Genomic DNA, 16,363 nt, shown 5'->3' with positions numbered 1-16,363 from the left:
TCAGATACAGATGCTGCATACTCGGGGCCTCTGGTAGAACAGCAAGTAGTTTTAACACTGAAGCATCTGGTCAGCCCCCAGGAAGAGGGTTTTGTTTGTTTCTTTGTTTTTGTGGGATTTTTGTTTCTTGTTTGCTTTTGTTATTGGACCACCATATATAAATTAAAACAAAGATGACCTTTTGCAGATGCTGCTCATGATTTCTTTTCTTTTTTGGGGGGGGAGGTAGGGGGACAGGCTCTCACTATGCAGCCCTGACTATCCTGACCCACTATCTAGACCAGGGTGGCCCTGAACTCAGAGAGCAACACCCGCCTCTGCCTCCCAAGTGCTTAGATTAAAGGGGAGCATACTATGCATAATGATGCCTGGCTTGTTAGTGACTTTGAATTTTGCCTATTCTTGATTGGAAGGACTTTCCCCATTTCATATACTCCATTCAAGCTGCTTACTTTTAAGGAGGTTTATTGAGGAAGAGTGACGTAAAAAATGAGAACTTCTTTAAAGCGGATGACGTGGCAAATTTTGATAAATATGCACATTTGTGAAACCTTCACCTTAGCCAGATAGTAGACACTGTTGTCACTCCCCAGAGTGACCTTGTGCCCTTTTCTACTCCTTGCTCATCCCACTCCATCTTCTGCTAGCCACCACGCTCCACCATTGAATTGTGAGAGGCTTCTAGATAACTCTTTTCACATTTGTGATCGGCAGATCTCTGAGTTTAAGGCCAACCTGGACTACAGAGCAAGTTCCAGGATAGCCAGGGCTGCACAGAGAAACCCTGTCTCAAAAACAGACAAACAAACACACACCCAGGTAAATACTTTTTAAAATTGTGGTTTTGAATTTTATGTAATTAATTATTTAATTAATTTATTTGATTAATTTATTTGACAGGGGCTCATCATGTAGGCCAGGCTGGCCTCAAACTTGCAACCCCTCCTGCCTTGGACTGCCAAGCAGAGAGGCAAGGACCACTATGTCTTATCAAAGTTTCACATTTTGAGGGAAGTCAGATTCATCCAAAACCTTTTGACTCAAAAGCTTTCTGTTTTCACCTGCAGGTGTGGTTGTTAAGGGTTTCACGATGATGTGACTGATTGAGTTTGGTTCCCCGTGAGGGATCTAAAGTCTTCCCCTCCATTTCCCTCTGTCCACTGCTGCTTTATTACCACTACCCCTGGCTCCTTTTGTTGGAGATTATTCTTCCTCCACTGAACTGGCTCTGCATCTTTGTTATAAATTAGTCAGTCATGTCTTTATGGCCAGTTTCTATTCTGTTCTTCTAATTATACTGATTTTTGAAACTGCATAGTAATGGCCCTCCAACTCTCTTTTATTTCAGAGTTTTCTTTCCATTTGCATAATATATTCTTTCCCATCATCTGTTTATTTTTTGAGGAGGGGGGCATCAAATAAATTTAAAATTTTTAAATGATATTTTCTTTGCCCCAGAATGCTCTTACCCTGCTCTCTCTCTCTCTCTCTCTCTCTCTCTCTCATTCTCTCATACAGTATTTTTTAAAGTATTAGAATTTTATAGGCTATTTTATATGCTATATTTACTTCCACAGTGTGGAATTTTATGGTTCTTAATAATTATATCATGTTATCATTTATTTATATAACTAACTGTGCCAGCTCTTAGCTGATGGTGTTTTCTAGACTTGTAGGAATATTTATAGCAATTGCTTTGAGTTCTGTCTTATGTGTTCTTTAGTGTTATTTTTCTTAGCCAAAATACAGAAACCATTGTTAACTGCAACTTATTTGAACCTGTTTGGGTTTTCAATTTTGAGAATCAGCGTTCAGGGAGAGCCTCAGAATGACTACAGGGAGTATGTGGTAAGGACTTGCTGTGGAATTTAGACTTGCTCAATCGAATGGGCATTGCAGGTGGAAGGTCAGTGCATCCAAGAACAGCCATGCGCCTGGGCTAATCTGCTAGATTTCACCTGCAGAGGGGCAGGTTCCCCAGGAGGCTGCTGGCTCTTCATGGTGATGCTTTTAAGGTTGCAGTAAAGCTTCTGATATAGTACCTGGGTCCACTGCTGTTTGTCAGATTGGACAGTTGTGAAGGAGAGCTGGATACAGGGGCTTACAAAAGCGAGGACCTAACTCCAAAAACAATAACTCGGGTACCACGGTGCTTGTCCTTCCTATCACTAAGCACTGATGATCTCCAGAGGAGAACAGCTGAGGTCTCGCTTCCACTGGCCAGATTTCCCACCAGTTTCTCTGATGGGCAACTCCAAAAGGGGGCTTTAGAGGGAAGAAAAGCCAGGGACACACCGGGCTAGCTTGGCTGAGGTCTCTCAGTAAGAAAGTACACAGTGTATCCTAGTAGCCGGCTGGCTCTCCCTCCTCCTTTTCTGTTGAGTACTGATTTAATGAGAACATTTTATTCTAAGTCAGACATAAAGCTGTGGAATAAAACTCAGATAGGCCTGAAAAATGAAGAGTGTGTGGGTTTTTGTTAGATTTTACTTCCATCATGAAGATGCTTATTCTACCTTTCTTTAAATGACATAGTTTCTAGGAAAAAAAAATAATTTCAATCATGTATTTACCTATTTCACACTGTGGAAGCCATTGCCTTTGAATTTTAGCATGGCTGCCTGGGAATCACCTCTCCTACTCTCATTGAGCCCTGGCAGAATTGGCATGTTTGACCACATCAGTTCCCAGTGCTGTTTATATTGTTGGTACCAGAGACTGAACTACAAACAACCCCACCCCTTCTTTTTTTAATGCTAGAGAAGTATATGACTGAAAGCCTTCAGAAAGGATACTGGAGTAATTCTCTACCTCTTTAAATGACCAAACTAGGTAGATTTGTTCCCAACTGGTTTCTAGACACTTCTTAGAAATAGCATTATAGTATATATATTCTAGCATTGATCACAGTTTAAGGGCACAGTCCATTAGAGCAGAGAAGTGACAACAGCAGGAGCTTGAGACAGCTGGTCGCATCGCTGGTCACATCATGTGCCACCAAAAGCCAGAGAGGGCTGAATGCAATACGTTGGCTGACCTGAATTTCCTTTTATGCAGTATCTAGGGTTCCGAGCCTCCTACCCACAGCAGGCAAGTCTTCTCTCCTCAAATAACATCATCAAAATAATCCTCCACTGGCGCACTTATGGGTTCATCTCTCAGATGGTTCTAGATCTAATCAAATTGACAGTTAAAAGCCGGGCAGTGGTGGCACACGCTGTAGGCTTTGATTTTTTTAAACTTACTTTATTTGGGGTTCACAAATACCTCTATCTTCCTTCAAATCCCAGGACCCTAGGTATATAGACCTTTTTAGACTTATTTCCTTGAGGCAATTCCACTCCTTGACATCAGGATTCCAACAGCCTAGCAAATGGCAAACATCACCAGCCAACAGCCAGGGCAGCATGATCAGCAGCAGCCTCCTTGAAGTGTTCGTTGAAGCGTTTCTCTCTAGGAGCGTTCTTAAAGCGAAATGACCTCTCTCTTTCTCTGGGCTCTTATTTATCTTTTCTCAAAGTCCATACAAGGTTGTTTTTCAGCTGGCAAAAAACCATGTTCCCGCCCCTACCACCCTCCACATGAGACACTTTCCAGATTATGGGTAAAGGATTCCTGCATCCCACACTTGGGATTACAACAAAAACATATTTACGTAACATAACCAAAACTTCCACTAGAGCACGCCTTTAATTTCAGCACTCAGGTAGAGGCAGGCAGATCTCTGTAAGTTCAAGGTCAGCCTGGCCTCCAGAGCGAATTCTAGGACATCCAAGACGACACGGACAAACCGTGTCTCAAAACAAACAAACAAACAAAAACAATTGTAATTAATCATCACAAGGCCCCAACCCTCCCTGAAGACTTTTATATAAAGGATAGTTGATTGGAAAGGGAGGCATTTTCTTCAGTGGGTTGTAGCCACTGGCAAGGTGCATACACTCCTGTGAACAAAGTCTCACTCATGTACCTGTAACAACCCTAAAGAAAGTCTTTGGTTCACAAAAGCAAATAAATAAATAAATGACATGTAAGTAGAAGAATGGGGTTAGTGAAGGCGGAGGAGGGGGAGGGTGGGATCAGGAGAAGATGTACAACAAAGAATAATCGGAATGTAAATGAATATCAGCAGAATATATCATGTCTTTGTATTTAAATGTCAAAAGCTAATAAAACTCACTATTATGCATAATTAATAGATGCTAATTGTATGAGTCAAGGTTCTAGGAACAGAACTGAAGTTCTGCCCCACTGGGGAGCCAGGGAAACAGGTGGTTTTCACTGTTTTTGGTCACCTATCAGAACTGGTTGATAAGGCCCTATTACTGAAGACACCGGCTTCCGGCTTGCTCAGCCTGCATTCCTTTAGCACAGAGGACCAAGAGCCCAAGGAGGGCACTGCCCAAAGTAAGCTGGGCCCTCCCACATCAAGCACCAATCACCACAGGTTTGTCCGCAGGCCAATTGTTCGGGAGTATTTTCTTAAGTGAGGCTCCTTCTTCCAAAATGACGATAACGTGTGTTGAGTTGACAATTTGGCAAGCCTAGACTCACAAGAGAAGAAAATCTTAATTGAGGTTTTGCCTAGATCAGGTTGATCTGTAGGTGTGTCAGAGGGGGATTGGTTTTGATTGTTAATTCGTACTGTGCACAGCACCATTCTCTAGGCATGGGGTCTTAATCTATATAAGAGTAAAAGGATAGAAAAATAGCGCATCAGCAACATGGGTGTATTTGTCTCTCTGCTCTTGACTGTGGTTGTGATGTGACCAGCTGTTCCCAATTGCTGCCACTGTGACTTCTTAAAGTAACAGTCATAAGTTGGAGTTATAAGTCAAATATAGCCTTTCTCACCTCAGTTGCTCTTGGTCATGGTGTTTTAATGCAGGCACAAAAAAGAAACTGGAACAGCTGCAAAGAAGCACACTTTTTAGTACAGTGGAAGTCAGAACACAGTGGATTATTGTTAAGAATATGTTAAGTGCCTGTCAAGTGCTAAAGCTTAGAAAGAGCTCTTAAAACATTTTAACTATGAAAATCAAGCAGAGAAAGATCCATCAAAATGCCTCATCCTTCTTTCAGCACCAAGGAGAGTTACAACAGAATTAAAGGCTGTGTGAGGGTCTCTGGGTGGGTGGTGGAAGGAGCTCTTTCAGTGAGGCATGTGGATAGACCCTTTCAGTCATTTGGCAGTGGAAGAAAGAATCGTGATGTGATGAATTGAAACTTAATGATGAGGTGAAGCCGAAATCTATTTTAAGAAGAAGAGATAGTAATTCACTCACAAAGAGAGAAGGAATGGTTCCCAGGGGACAAAGATTGGCAGTCTGTAAGGTATATAAAACTTCAGAGTGTTGCTATTTTGGGGCATGTAATTACATCAATTCTGAACTCAGATATCTAGGTAGGATCACGTGATTATGAGAGATGGTAGATGTGCTAATTATTAGTCACTCTGTTATTTTACAAATCCAAAGAAAGAAGTTTTCAGTACCCTTAAAACTCTCCGGAATTCATATACTGTCCCTCTAGAATCAGGGATGATTCTGCATCCTGTCTTAGGGTTTCATGCTGTGAAGAGACACCTTGACCACAGCAACTTTTATAAAGAAAAAACAAAACAAAACAGTTAATTGGAGCTGGCTTACAGTTTCAGTGGTTTAGTACATTATCATCATGGTAGGAAGCAAAGCAGAGTGGAGGCAGACATGGTGCTGGAGAAGGAACTGAGAGTTCTACATCTTGATCCACAGGCAGCAGAAGGAGAATGTGTGCCGTACTAGGCGGAGCATAGGAGCCCTCAAAGCCTGCCTGCATAGTGGCACATTTCCTCCAACAAGGCCACAACTCCCAAGCATTCAAACACATGAGGCTATGGGTCCATACCTATTCAAATCACCACACTTCACTTCCTGGCCCCCATAGGCTTGTAGCCATAACATAATGCAAATTGCATTTAGTCCAACTTCAAAAGTCCTCATAGCCTATCACAGTGTTAATAATATTTAAAAATTTAAAGTTCAAAGTCTCTGAGATTCATGCAATCTCATAATTGTAATCCCCTATCAAATCAAAATCACAGCTCACACAGATCACACACCTCCAACATAGAATGATGCAGGATTATACATTACTGGTCCAAAATGTTGGGAAAGAAACACAGTGAGGAAATACTGGACCAAAGCAAGACCAAAACCCAGCTGGACAGACTCCAAACTCTGCAGCTCCGTGTCTGATGTCAAAATGCTCTTCAGATCCCCAGCTCCTTTCAGCTTTGTTGACTGCAGCACACTTCTCTCTGTTGGGCTGGTTCCACTGGTTTGCAGCTTTTCTCGGCAGGTACACAGCTCTGGCATCTCTAACATCTTGAGGTCTCCAAGACAATCCAGGCTTCACCTTCACAGCTTTGCATAATGGCCTCTCTGGGCCTCCATTCAGGGGCACCCCCTGCCCCTTCCTGGCCTCAGTGGCTTTCCTTAGTGGAAGAGAGAGATTCCAAGACTTTTTTTCTATCCTTAACCATATGGCCGAAGCTGCCAAATTTTGCTGCTTGCTGGGGCTGGATCATGGCCCCCTCATTCAGTTACATCTTCACCAGCTCTCCATTTTTCCATGGCTTCCTTCACTGCCTAAGCTTGGCTATCCTCTGTAAGACCAGGCTGACCTTGAACTCAGAGATTTGCATGCCTCTGTCTCCTAAGTGTTGGGATTAAAGGCTGTACCACCATACCTGGACCTAAACTGTTCTTTAATTTCTTCTCACAAGCAGTTTAAGTTGGGTGGGATCTTGCCCCAAGGTCACCACTCCCTTTATTCCATTTAATATCTTTAATATGTTTTTCTCCTTGAACAGAAGATTTAGCTCCATTCCACTTCCTGGTGCCCCTTTTCTCTTTGAACCATACATTTGGTATTTTTCCTTGTTCAGCTTGCTCCTTTTCATTAAAATGTTCTTCATAAATACTAGTAACCACACAACAGAGTCTATACTAAGTTGTTTTGAGATTTCTTTGCCAATGCAATTAATATAAATCTCTTCCCTTTAGCCTTGGGCAGACTCTTCATACAAGGGCAAAAAGCAGCCACACTCTTCACCAAAATATCATAAGAACTATCTCTAGGCTATGTATAAAATTCTTTTCCCCTGAAACTTCTTGAGCCAGGCCCCACATTTCAAAACATCCTCAGCACCACCATATTCCATGCTTCTACTAATATGTCCCATTAAACAGCACTTAAAGTGTTCTACTGCTTTCCCAACCTAAAGTCCCCAAATCTACATTCCACCAAAAAAAAGCATGGCCAGGGCTGATCAAGAGCAATACCCCAGTCTCCTGTACCAGCTTCTGTCTCAGTTCAGGTTTTATGGCTGTGAAGAGTCACCATGACCATGGCAACAGTTACAAAGAAATAACATTCAATTGAGTTGGCTCATAGTTTCAGAGGTTCATTCTGTTATCATGGTGGGAAGCATGGCTGTGAGCAGGCAGACATAGTGGTGAAGGAGCTGAGAGTTCTACCTCTTTATCCAAGGCAGCAGAAGGAGACTGTCTGCCACACTGGGCATAGCTTGAGCATAGGAGACCTCAAAGCCCTCCCCCACAGTGACATTTCCTCCAATAAGGCCACACCTCTTAATAGTGTCACTCCCGATGGGCCAAGCATTCAAGCACATGAGTCTGTGGGGGCCATTCCTATTCAAACAACCACACATCCTTTCTCTGTTAGTCAGATTTCAATCACAATGGCAAATACTCAACCCAGGTTACTTATGAAGCAAGATGAGGTTTATTTTGGCTCACAGTTCTGATGACTTCATTGCTTGGAACCTCTAGTGAAGGTTGCTTATCACTGAAGCTTACGATGCAGTCAGTGGCCACATCTTGAGCCAGGAAGCAGAGAGAGAGAGGAAAGAGAGAGAGAATGTGTGTGGATTCCATAGTTCCCTTTGGAGGTCATCAACATTAACCTAAATAACCTCCTATAAGACCCCATTTCCCAAATTTTCCCCATTTTCCATTACCAACCAATGGCCTCACACCAAAGACCATGACTTTCCATATGAATTGTTGAGAACAAAGCCACACCATAGCACCTTGCTCCAGATCACCACAAGCCCTTAACTCAAACTCTGGCATGCAGTCCCTTCTTTTTATTCCCAATGGCCTCTGGGAGGATCCCAAGCTACACAGGATCCTAAAAGGTCAAGGAAGGAGGTGTAGACCTGGAGCTTGATCCAGGCCTTGCTTATGACATCTCCTAAGTGACAGCGTAGCTATCTGCAGCTTCCTGGACTGTTTCTAGAAGGATGAGCACCTTCCTCTCCTCCTGCTCTTACCTCCCATCATTTGGGTTCTTATGGCGCCTCTGCTAAATTGGAAAAACTGATGTGAGGTGTGTGAAGGCATCCCAGCCTAGGGATTTCTCCGTAGCTCTCCTATGACATTTCTGGACAGCTCATTTGACTGATATAATTTTTCTATCACTCTAACCATGAGTAACGCTTCATGAAGAGTTCATGTTTTTATTTCTTCTGGCTTTGAGACCTTTCCTTGACAGTGTCTCATGCATATGCATGAGTCAGAATAACTCACCCAATTTTCTGCGTGGAGAACATTATGAAGAGAACTGAAGGGGAGGAGGACACCATTCATTTCTGTCTGTCTTTTACCGCCCTGGGGCTGTCCTGTGATCCCTGCCTTGGATCCTTGGCACCATCAAAATAAGTGAGTAAGTCAATAAAATCTTCAAAATGCTCATTTCAGAAAGGCCATTATGCTTATTTATCCTCTTCATGGTTGTCTTAGTCAGTGTTCTAACGTTGTGAAGAGACACCACGATCAAGACAACTTTTAAAAGGGAAGCGTTTAATTGAGGGGCTTGCTTACAGTTTCAGGGATTTTGTTCATGGTTATCATGGCGACAGCGAAGAGCTTACATCCTGACCCACAGGCGATGGTCAGCGAGAGTGAGGCTGGGACTGGTGTCAAAGCCCACCCTCAGGGACACACCTTCCTACTCTTCCTGAACAGTTCTACCCACTAGGTACTAAACATTCAAATATGTGAGCCCGTGGGAGCCATTCTCACTCAAACCACCACATTGGCCCTGTCTCTTATTCTTTTTGGTTGCCCAAAGCACAGCCCAAGAGTGGCACAAAGAGTGGCCTGTCTACCCACTGCAGAGTGAGTAGACAGGCATGGAGGAAGGCTGGCGCATACTCAGCATCCTCTCTGGGCCTGGCCTTATGGGGCATCTTTTACACTAATGATGAGAAATCCAATTAGGCCAACTTTAGGAAACATCACATAATTAACACTGTCTTCCAGGAAGAAGATTACCCTGTGGAGGAAGAAGCAGGGAATTAGGGAGCCAGGCTGGGCCCAGCTCTGCTGTGAAATGACTTTCATTACTCAATGCTTCACTTTTTCTTCTTCTTCTTCTTCTTCTTCTTAAATATGCAAAGAGAATTGATTTAGAGCTTGTGTGCGGCACTGAAGAATCTCAGATGGGAAAATGTGTGCAAAGGGAAAGCCCTCCCTCCCTGCTGCCAGGCAGTCATTGGCCTAGGCGTCCATTGAGTGCACTTGACAGTCCCTAGGGTGTTAAATATCATTGAAAATTTGATTAAAGTTGGAGGTAGGGGAGACTGCTTTTGTATGCTTCCAGCCATTCTCTTGCCTCCCACGTGCTAGGATCACAGATGTGAGCTACTTTGCCTAGGTCAGAATTTTCAATTTTAGGAAAATTTGTGAACTTTACTGTTCTTTTCATGCAAAGAAAGTTTGCCATCAGTTCTACTTCTCAGGACAAGTAAGAGCTGGCAAGCAAAAACAAAAATCAAAGAGATCTGGTTTTCTTAACATTTTAGTGTTTAAATGATGATGGATTTTACTTCGACAATCCAGGGGCCATTATATCTTGCTAAAGGAGGATTTGTTATTGAAAACAAATCAACCTTGTGTTGATGGGTTTCAAATAGCTTTAAAGGAATGGATTTGCATAGGAGGTAGGTAGCTCTTAAGGTATTCTCAGTGTCCTTAGAACCTTCTGGATTATGAGGAAGTTGGCCTAAGGTCTGGGTTTCACACCAGTCTAAAGAATAAGCAATAGGTTGGTACTATAGTGATAAGGCTAACTGCTTTCTAGAGACCAAGTAATAATATCTCATGAGAAGGGCTACCATGACCAAAGTTAAAGGCAAACGAAGACTGTCCTTGACTTGGTGGTATGGTCCCTAGCTGGCAGGTCTTTAATATTGATAGACAACTTCTAGGGTGGCAATAGGCAATGTCATTGCTTAGCACACAGTGGCCACGTAAGACACCTGTCATTGAAAAACAGTCCAGACCCTCTTACAATGCCCTGTTTTCTGGCCTGGTAAGCTCTCTCTGGGCTCTTTCTTGTGTCTTAGCACAGTTGGGAGCATGGCTGGATTGTAACCCAGGGTTTTCTTTCTGGAACAGTTACACATAGAATTCAAGGATGAAGGGATGGGATGGAGGTATGGGAGGATAGAATGAGATGGGGCATGATGGAGGATGATGGGATGGGATGGGATGGGATGGGATGGAATGATGTGTTGGAATAATTGGATGGGATGAAGGCTGGGGTGGACAAGAAATGGGATGAGATGGGATAAATATGAGTTGGCCTGTCAGGCTGGAGAGATGGCTCAGTGGTTAAGAGTATACTGTCTGCTTTCCTAGAGGTCCTGAGTTCAATTCCCACAACCATATGGTGGCTCATAAGACCCAGATTCAAAACAAGGCTACACAGAGAAACCCTGTATCAAAAAACCAAACCAAACAAAAACAACAACAAAAAGAGTTGGCCTATCTGCAAGGCCTATGCCTTTATTCAGAGCCTTTGAGATTCTGCCATTTGCTGGCAGCAGTCAAGATCAAGCTATGATTAATATAAGTATTCTCTGTGTTTGACTTAACATTTCTTCCTGTCAGATTCTTACTCATCTTCCAAGGTTTATTTTAAATATCATGCCCAACAGGAACTCCCGATTTCATCCCTACCTTTAGAGTGGAGATCTGTTAGCTTTTCCTTTGCTTTTTGTTTTTTTTTTGAGACAAGGTTCTGCTACAGTCTTGCCTGGCTTGTTACTTGCTCAGATTGGCCTCAAACTCAGCAGCAATCCTCCTGCCTCAGCCTCCTGACTGCCGACATTATCAGCATACACCACCATTCCCTTGTCTGGTTTTTCTTCGGCCCATAATTCTGTGCACCCTTTAAGATAATCAGCGATAGTTGTTTATCTTTCGGACACAATTTAGTAGGGACCGTATTTGAGGGCCAGCAAGATAGCTCAGTGAGTAAGAACACTTGCTGTGTAACCTGAAGACCTGACTTCAGTCCCTAGAACCCATGTAAAAGTGATAGAGAGAACTCACATGCACTGTGGCAGGCACATACCTACACACGCTCCCTCCCTCTCTCCCTCTCTTCCTCCCTCCTTATCACTCCCCCCCCCAAGCAGCAGTGATTAGTAAAATAAAATTTTAGGAAAATGGGACTATAACCTACTGATTTCCAGGATTCTTTGATCTCTGTCCTACACATAATAGTGCTCAATTCATATTTGTTCAGTTTAATTGATTTTTTTTTCTTGAATCTTTACAAAATTCCCTGAAAGCAGGAATGATCCTTTTGCAAATTTTGGTCTCAGATTGAGTAAACAAGTGAAGTGACCAGTGAACCTCTAAAAGCATTCACCGAACACTGAGTGTCTCCCCTGTGTGAACGTGTTTGGCAAGGGAAACAAACCTAATGTTAGACCAAGAGATGCTGTGTCCTAACAGAGAGCAAGCAGCTGACCAATTACTATTTCAAAGAACTTTGCGGTGGAAACATGGAGAAACAGGAGTCAAATGAGCCTGTTTACTGCTGCTCAGGGGATCCAGCACCTCTTATTGCTGTGGGATTAACTGCCAGGCCGCAGGCTGCCTTTGAAAATGTCCACCCTCCCTCCTGTAGCTGGCTAAGGCCTGTGGCTGCACAGTTATCAATTTCACCTGGTTGTATATTATCTTCACCTCTGACTTCACCTCCTGTTCTGTTTGTTACAATTTCACTGGTAATTCATGACATTCAGAGAATAGATGAGAGGGTGAAATCATAATAACCAGTAAGTGGGCTCATCTTGATCTTACTAATGGCCCTAATAAAATATTTTCTTCTGGAGGGGATGAGCCCTGGAATAGAAAAAGACCCCCAGAATGACAGCTCCTGATAGTCATGATGTATACGTAGGATCATTATCTACTATTAGCGCATAATTAATCTTTGAAGATGGGGGAAGCTATAGGTAATTTCCTCCTATACTTGGGGTACTCATCCAAATAGTAGAACAGCGGCCTGGTCAGTCAGTTGTGATACCCAAATCTTGATGTGTATATGTGTGTGAATGTACCCATGTGTAAAAATTTTATTAGGAAAAGAGCTAAGCCCAAATCTTCCCAATTGCCTTTGTTCGCTGAAGGAAAGACAGAGCCCTAAGGAAATAATTAACCCTGCCAGACACCTCAGTTGATGAAGAAGAATTTGATAAGCTAAATGTAAAAGAGAAACTCCAAGTGCTCAGAAGCCAGGTCCCAAGAAAGCCTGTGGCGCCTGCCTCCTGGTGTATCCTGCCCCATATTTATATAAGCCCCAGTTCCTCGAGAGCTCAGTGGCAGGATGAGCCAATCTACATATCCTCTCTAAGAAGACAGCAGCAGAACCTTCCGGATTCCCCATGCTTTCCTTCAGACCGGAATCAGGCCTGCTAGCTCTCCTCACCTTCAGAAAAGTCAGCGAAGCAGTGGACAGGTGAAGTGCAGACCTGGGCAATGAAGTCATCCTTGGCTTTGATCGGGACACTGTCCTCAGAGCCATGTTGGCCTCCCGCTTCTAGCAGCGCCACTCAGATTCCCACATCAGTCAGCTGCAGCTCCCTGTCAGGGGTGGGCGTGCGGGAAGCATGGCTGCTTCAGAAGGCTGCCGAAGAGCTCTCTGAGGAGGGGAGAGGAAGTCTAGGCATGGGTGGGACTAGCGCCTACCCTAGTGGCAGGTTGTCTCCTTGAATTTGATGTGAATCCTCCACTTGGACCCTGTCTTCTGCTGCCTCTCTGAATCTTGAGCCATCATATGCCCTGATATTACTCTGGGTCCTGAGACTGGTTTGTTGTTGTTGTTTGGTTTTGGTTTATTTGTTTTATTGTTTCTGTCTCTTTGTCTCTCTTTGCTGTCAGTCTGTCTCTGTCTCCATCTCCCTACCGGCCCCCAGGTTGTGTGTGTGTTTGTGTGTCTGTCTGTGTGTATGCCCAGCATCTTTTATGTGCGTTTTTGGAAATGAACTCAGGTTCAAGCAATTTATCTACTGAGCTGTTGTCCAAACTCAATCCATCCTTCCTTCCTTCCCTCATTCCTTCCTTCCTTCCTTCCTTCCTTCCTTCCTTCCTTCCTTCCTTCCTTCCTTCCTTCCTGCCTTTGTTTTTGTTAACATACTCCTTTTTTTTATGATCAGGTAAATTGTTTAATAATCACACTTTTATGCTCTACACAATTTTTTTCTTTTTTAATTTTTTTTACTTATTACAATTTATTCACTTTGTATCACAGCTATAGCCCTCTTCCTTGTCCCCTCCCAATCCCATCCTCCCTCCCTCTTCTCCTCCCATGCCCATCTCCAAGTCCACTGATAAGGGAGGTCTTCCTCCCCTTCCATCTGATCCTAGACTATCACAGGACTGTCTCAATTGTCTTCCTCTGTGGTCTGGTAAGGCTGCCCCCCCCCCTGCCAGGGGGAGATGATCAAAGAAGCAGCCACTGAGTTCATGTCAGTCCCTGTTCCCATTGCTAGAGAACCCACTTGGAGACTGAGCTACCGAGGGCTACATCTGTGCAGGGGTTCTAGGTTATCTCCATGAATGGTCCTTGGTTGGAGTATCAGTCTCAGAAAAGACCCCTGTGCCCAGATTTTTTTGGTTCTGTTGCTCTTCTTGTGGAGCTTCTCTCCCCTCCAGGTCTATCTCCCCCTTCTTTCATAAGATTCCCTGCACTCTGCCCAAAGCTTGTCTATGAGTGTCAGCATCTGCTTTAATACCCTGATGGGTAGAGTCTTTCAGAGGCCCTCTGTGGTAGGCTCCTGTCCTGTTCCCTCTTCTCTCCCTCTTCCATTTGCCTTTCTGAATGAGGACTGAGCATCTTACCCAGGGTCCTCCTTCTTGCTTAGCTTCTTTAGGTGCACAGATTTTAATGGGGCCTTCCAGGTTACTGCTCTGAGATCACTCTGGTGAAGAACACCAGCGGTGTCGACGCTAAGTCCACTTCCATCAGCAAACCCCTGTGATCTCTGAGAAACACTTGGCATTGCCCTTTAGTTCTCCTGGACCCTTTCTGAAGTGGTCTCTTCTGTGAGGCTCCTTCTCTGGTCCGCCCCCGGCTCCCCTTGCCCTTCCCTTGCTGACTCCTCTTCTACCTGCTACGGAGAGACTATTGACAGGACTCTCTTAGTGTCTTGAATGGGAAGTGTTCCCTGCAGGTCTGTGAACACTTGGTCCCAGCTGGTGGTCTTGTTTTGGACCTTTAGGAGGTGGGGACTGGCTAGAGGAAGTGTGTTGCTAAAAGCAGGACTTTGAAGGTGTAGGTCCTCCCTCGTTCTGGTCTAGTTCCCTGTCCGCTACAATGGGAGGGGCCCCAGTTGTACGTCCTTGCCAACCACACCTCTCAAATTTAACACTTCCGTCACCGACCACACTCTATCCCAGCCTTTCCATCATCGTCATCTTCCTCGTAGCGGAGTCCATCTTCTTCCCATTCCCTAAGTCATCTACGTCAGATTCCTCTTTCCCCATTACGTCAGGAGTACCCATGTCTAGCTCTTTATCCCTGCGATTGCAGCTTTTGCCTTAGGGCTTCGGCATTTTTCGCTCTGTCTCAAGGCACTCCATCTAGCCACGTAGACTGTATTTCTGCATATTCTCAGCGTGTACCATTCACCCTGCCCCTGCGGTTGGCATCCGACTTGATAAACTCAAATTGTCATGACAGCCCTGGAGAAAACCAAAACCTGGGAACTATAACTCTCACTGTGTCTCACAGTTGTAAGCAGAAGATCTGCGCAGCCTTTCCATCTGGCGAGCCCCAGGTCCTGACTCCTCCTGTGCGCTCACTCACTGCATGTTACAGCAGCCTCTTCGTCAGCAGGCCGTATGTTATCACCCTCCTCCAGTTTATCCATTTATCCTAACTTCGGCTACCACGTTGTCCTGCTCAGAGCTCCACCAGTGCCCTCGGCCCATGAGGTCATCCCTGAGCTATGCAGCTGGCTTCACCACTGTCAGCCCTGACAACTGTCTGGCCCCAGCTCCTACTGGTCCTTGGTATACCCTGGTGTCTCCTGCCCATGAACGGACTGCATCTCGTGACTGTGTGTCTCTCCTCATTCAGTGTCTACTCTGAGGACTGTTTCCTTCTGTTGCTGTGACTGCCAGCTTTCCACGGCCTCCCATAGACATGCTCTCCAGCTCTTCCTACCATCTTCCCTACCTAGAGAGGCTGATTTTGGGGGTTTCATTATGGAGTTCCTGCAGTGGGGCACACGGTTCTCTGAATTCAGAAATTTCCCATTGCCCTGTCTCTGTAGGTCTTAGGGTGCCCAGGGACCTGTTCTGTCTTCAGCGGTGCCTTTTCCTTTATCAGTAGTTCCATGTTAATTCTCCTCAGATTGTTCAAGTAATGCAGTTGCTTTCAGGACCCTGACCAAGGTGCCCACACCCCGGGCCTCCCCCTTATGGTCTTATTCTCTAGATAATACCGTGGGTTTCTGCTCCCATTTTGCAGTTGAAAAGACCAAGTCTCAGGGTGTTAATTAGGTTTGATGAAGTGGTGGAGATGCTGTGTGGCGTGTGGTTCTGTTCTGTCTGTCCTTCTGCTATTTTCTCTACAACATAGCAGTCTCTGTGTGCATGTGGGGAGCCAGGGGTTGCAGGTTCACACCTTTGTGTATAGTTTTCACTGGGAACATCCATCACTGATGCTTCTCTTAATGGGATACTTGAGGGACCGTGGTCACTGTCTTGCAAACAAGAGGAGAAACTGTCCATGAAGAAAGGAGAGGAATTTGCAATTTTCTAGGCAAGGGCCCTTAACATGTATCAATCAGATAACATTAATCTCTGCTTTCTGGTTCTGGCCAGAAATCCTGTCTCTGAACAAGAGTCTTCAGGAGGTGTGAGTTCCTCAAGAAGTATAGAAAAAGCAGGGATTGCCTACCACAAATCTGAGCAAGCACAGTGTGTAGTCTATGTTGGTTTTTGTCTCTGTGACAAAGGACAGGGACATAGCCATGGGCAAAGCTTTTGGCTCA

The 16,363-nt window shown here is 44.5% G+C and overlaps 1 protein-coding gene and 1 long non-coding RNA gene across 7 annotated transcripts in view; one reads left to right on the top strand and one right to left on the bottom strand.

Moving 5' to 3' along the window:
* Positions 1 to 16,363, top strand: part of Nos1ap (nitric oxide synthase 1 adaptor protein) — a 287,498-nt gene that overhangs the window by 212,996 nt on the left and 58,139 nt on the right. The gene's annotated exons all lie outside the window — the stretch shown is intronic.
* LOC132646392 (uncharacterized) lies at positions 3,257 to 13,041 on the bottom strand. The gene is made up of 5 exons (XR_009584634.1): positions 12,793 to 13,041; positions 7,803 to 7,882; positions 5,495 to 5,599; positions 4,855 to 4,911; positions 3,257 to 4,544 (listed from the first exon to the last, which is right to left on the bottom strand). It is a non-coding gene; the product is annotated as an uncharacterized LOC132646392 (long non-coding RNA).

This window comes from Meriones unguiculatus, chromosome 11 (genome assembly GCF_030254825.1).
Source record: "Meriones unguiculatus strain TT.TT164.6M chromosome 11, Bangor_MerUng_6.1, whole genome shotgun sequence".
Taxonomy (NCBI): Eukaryota; Metazoa; Chordata; class Mammalia; order Rodentia; family Muridae; genus Meriones; species Meriones unguiculatus.
The sequence above is the reverse complement of the archived record's forward strand: the minus strand, read 5'-3'. Positions and strand labels throughout refer to the sequence as shown.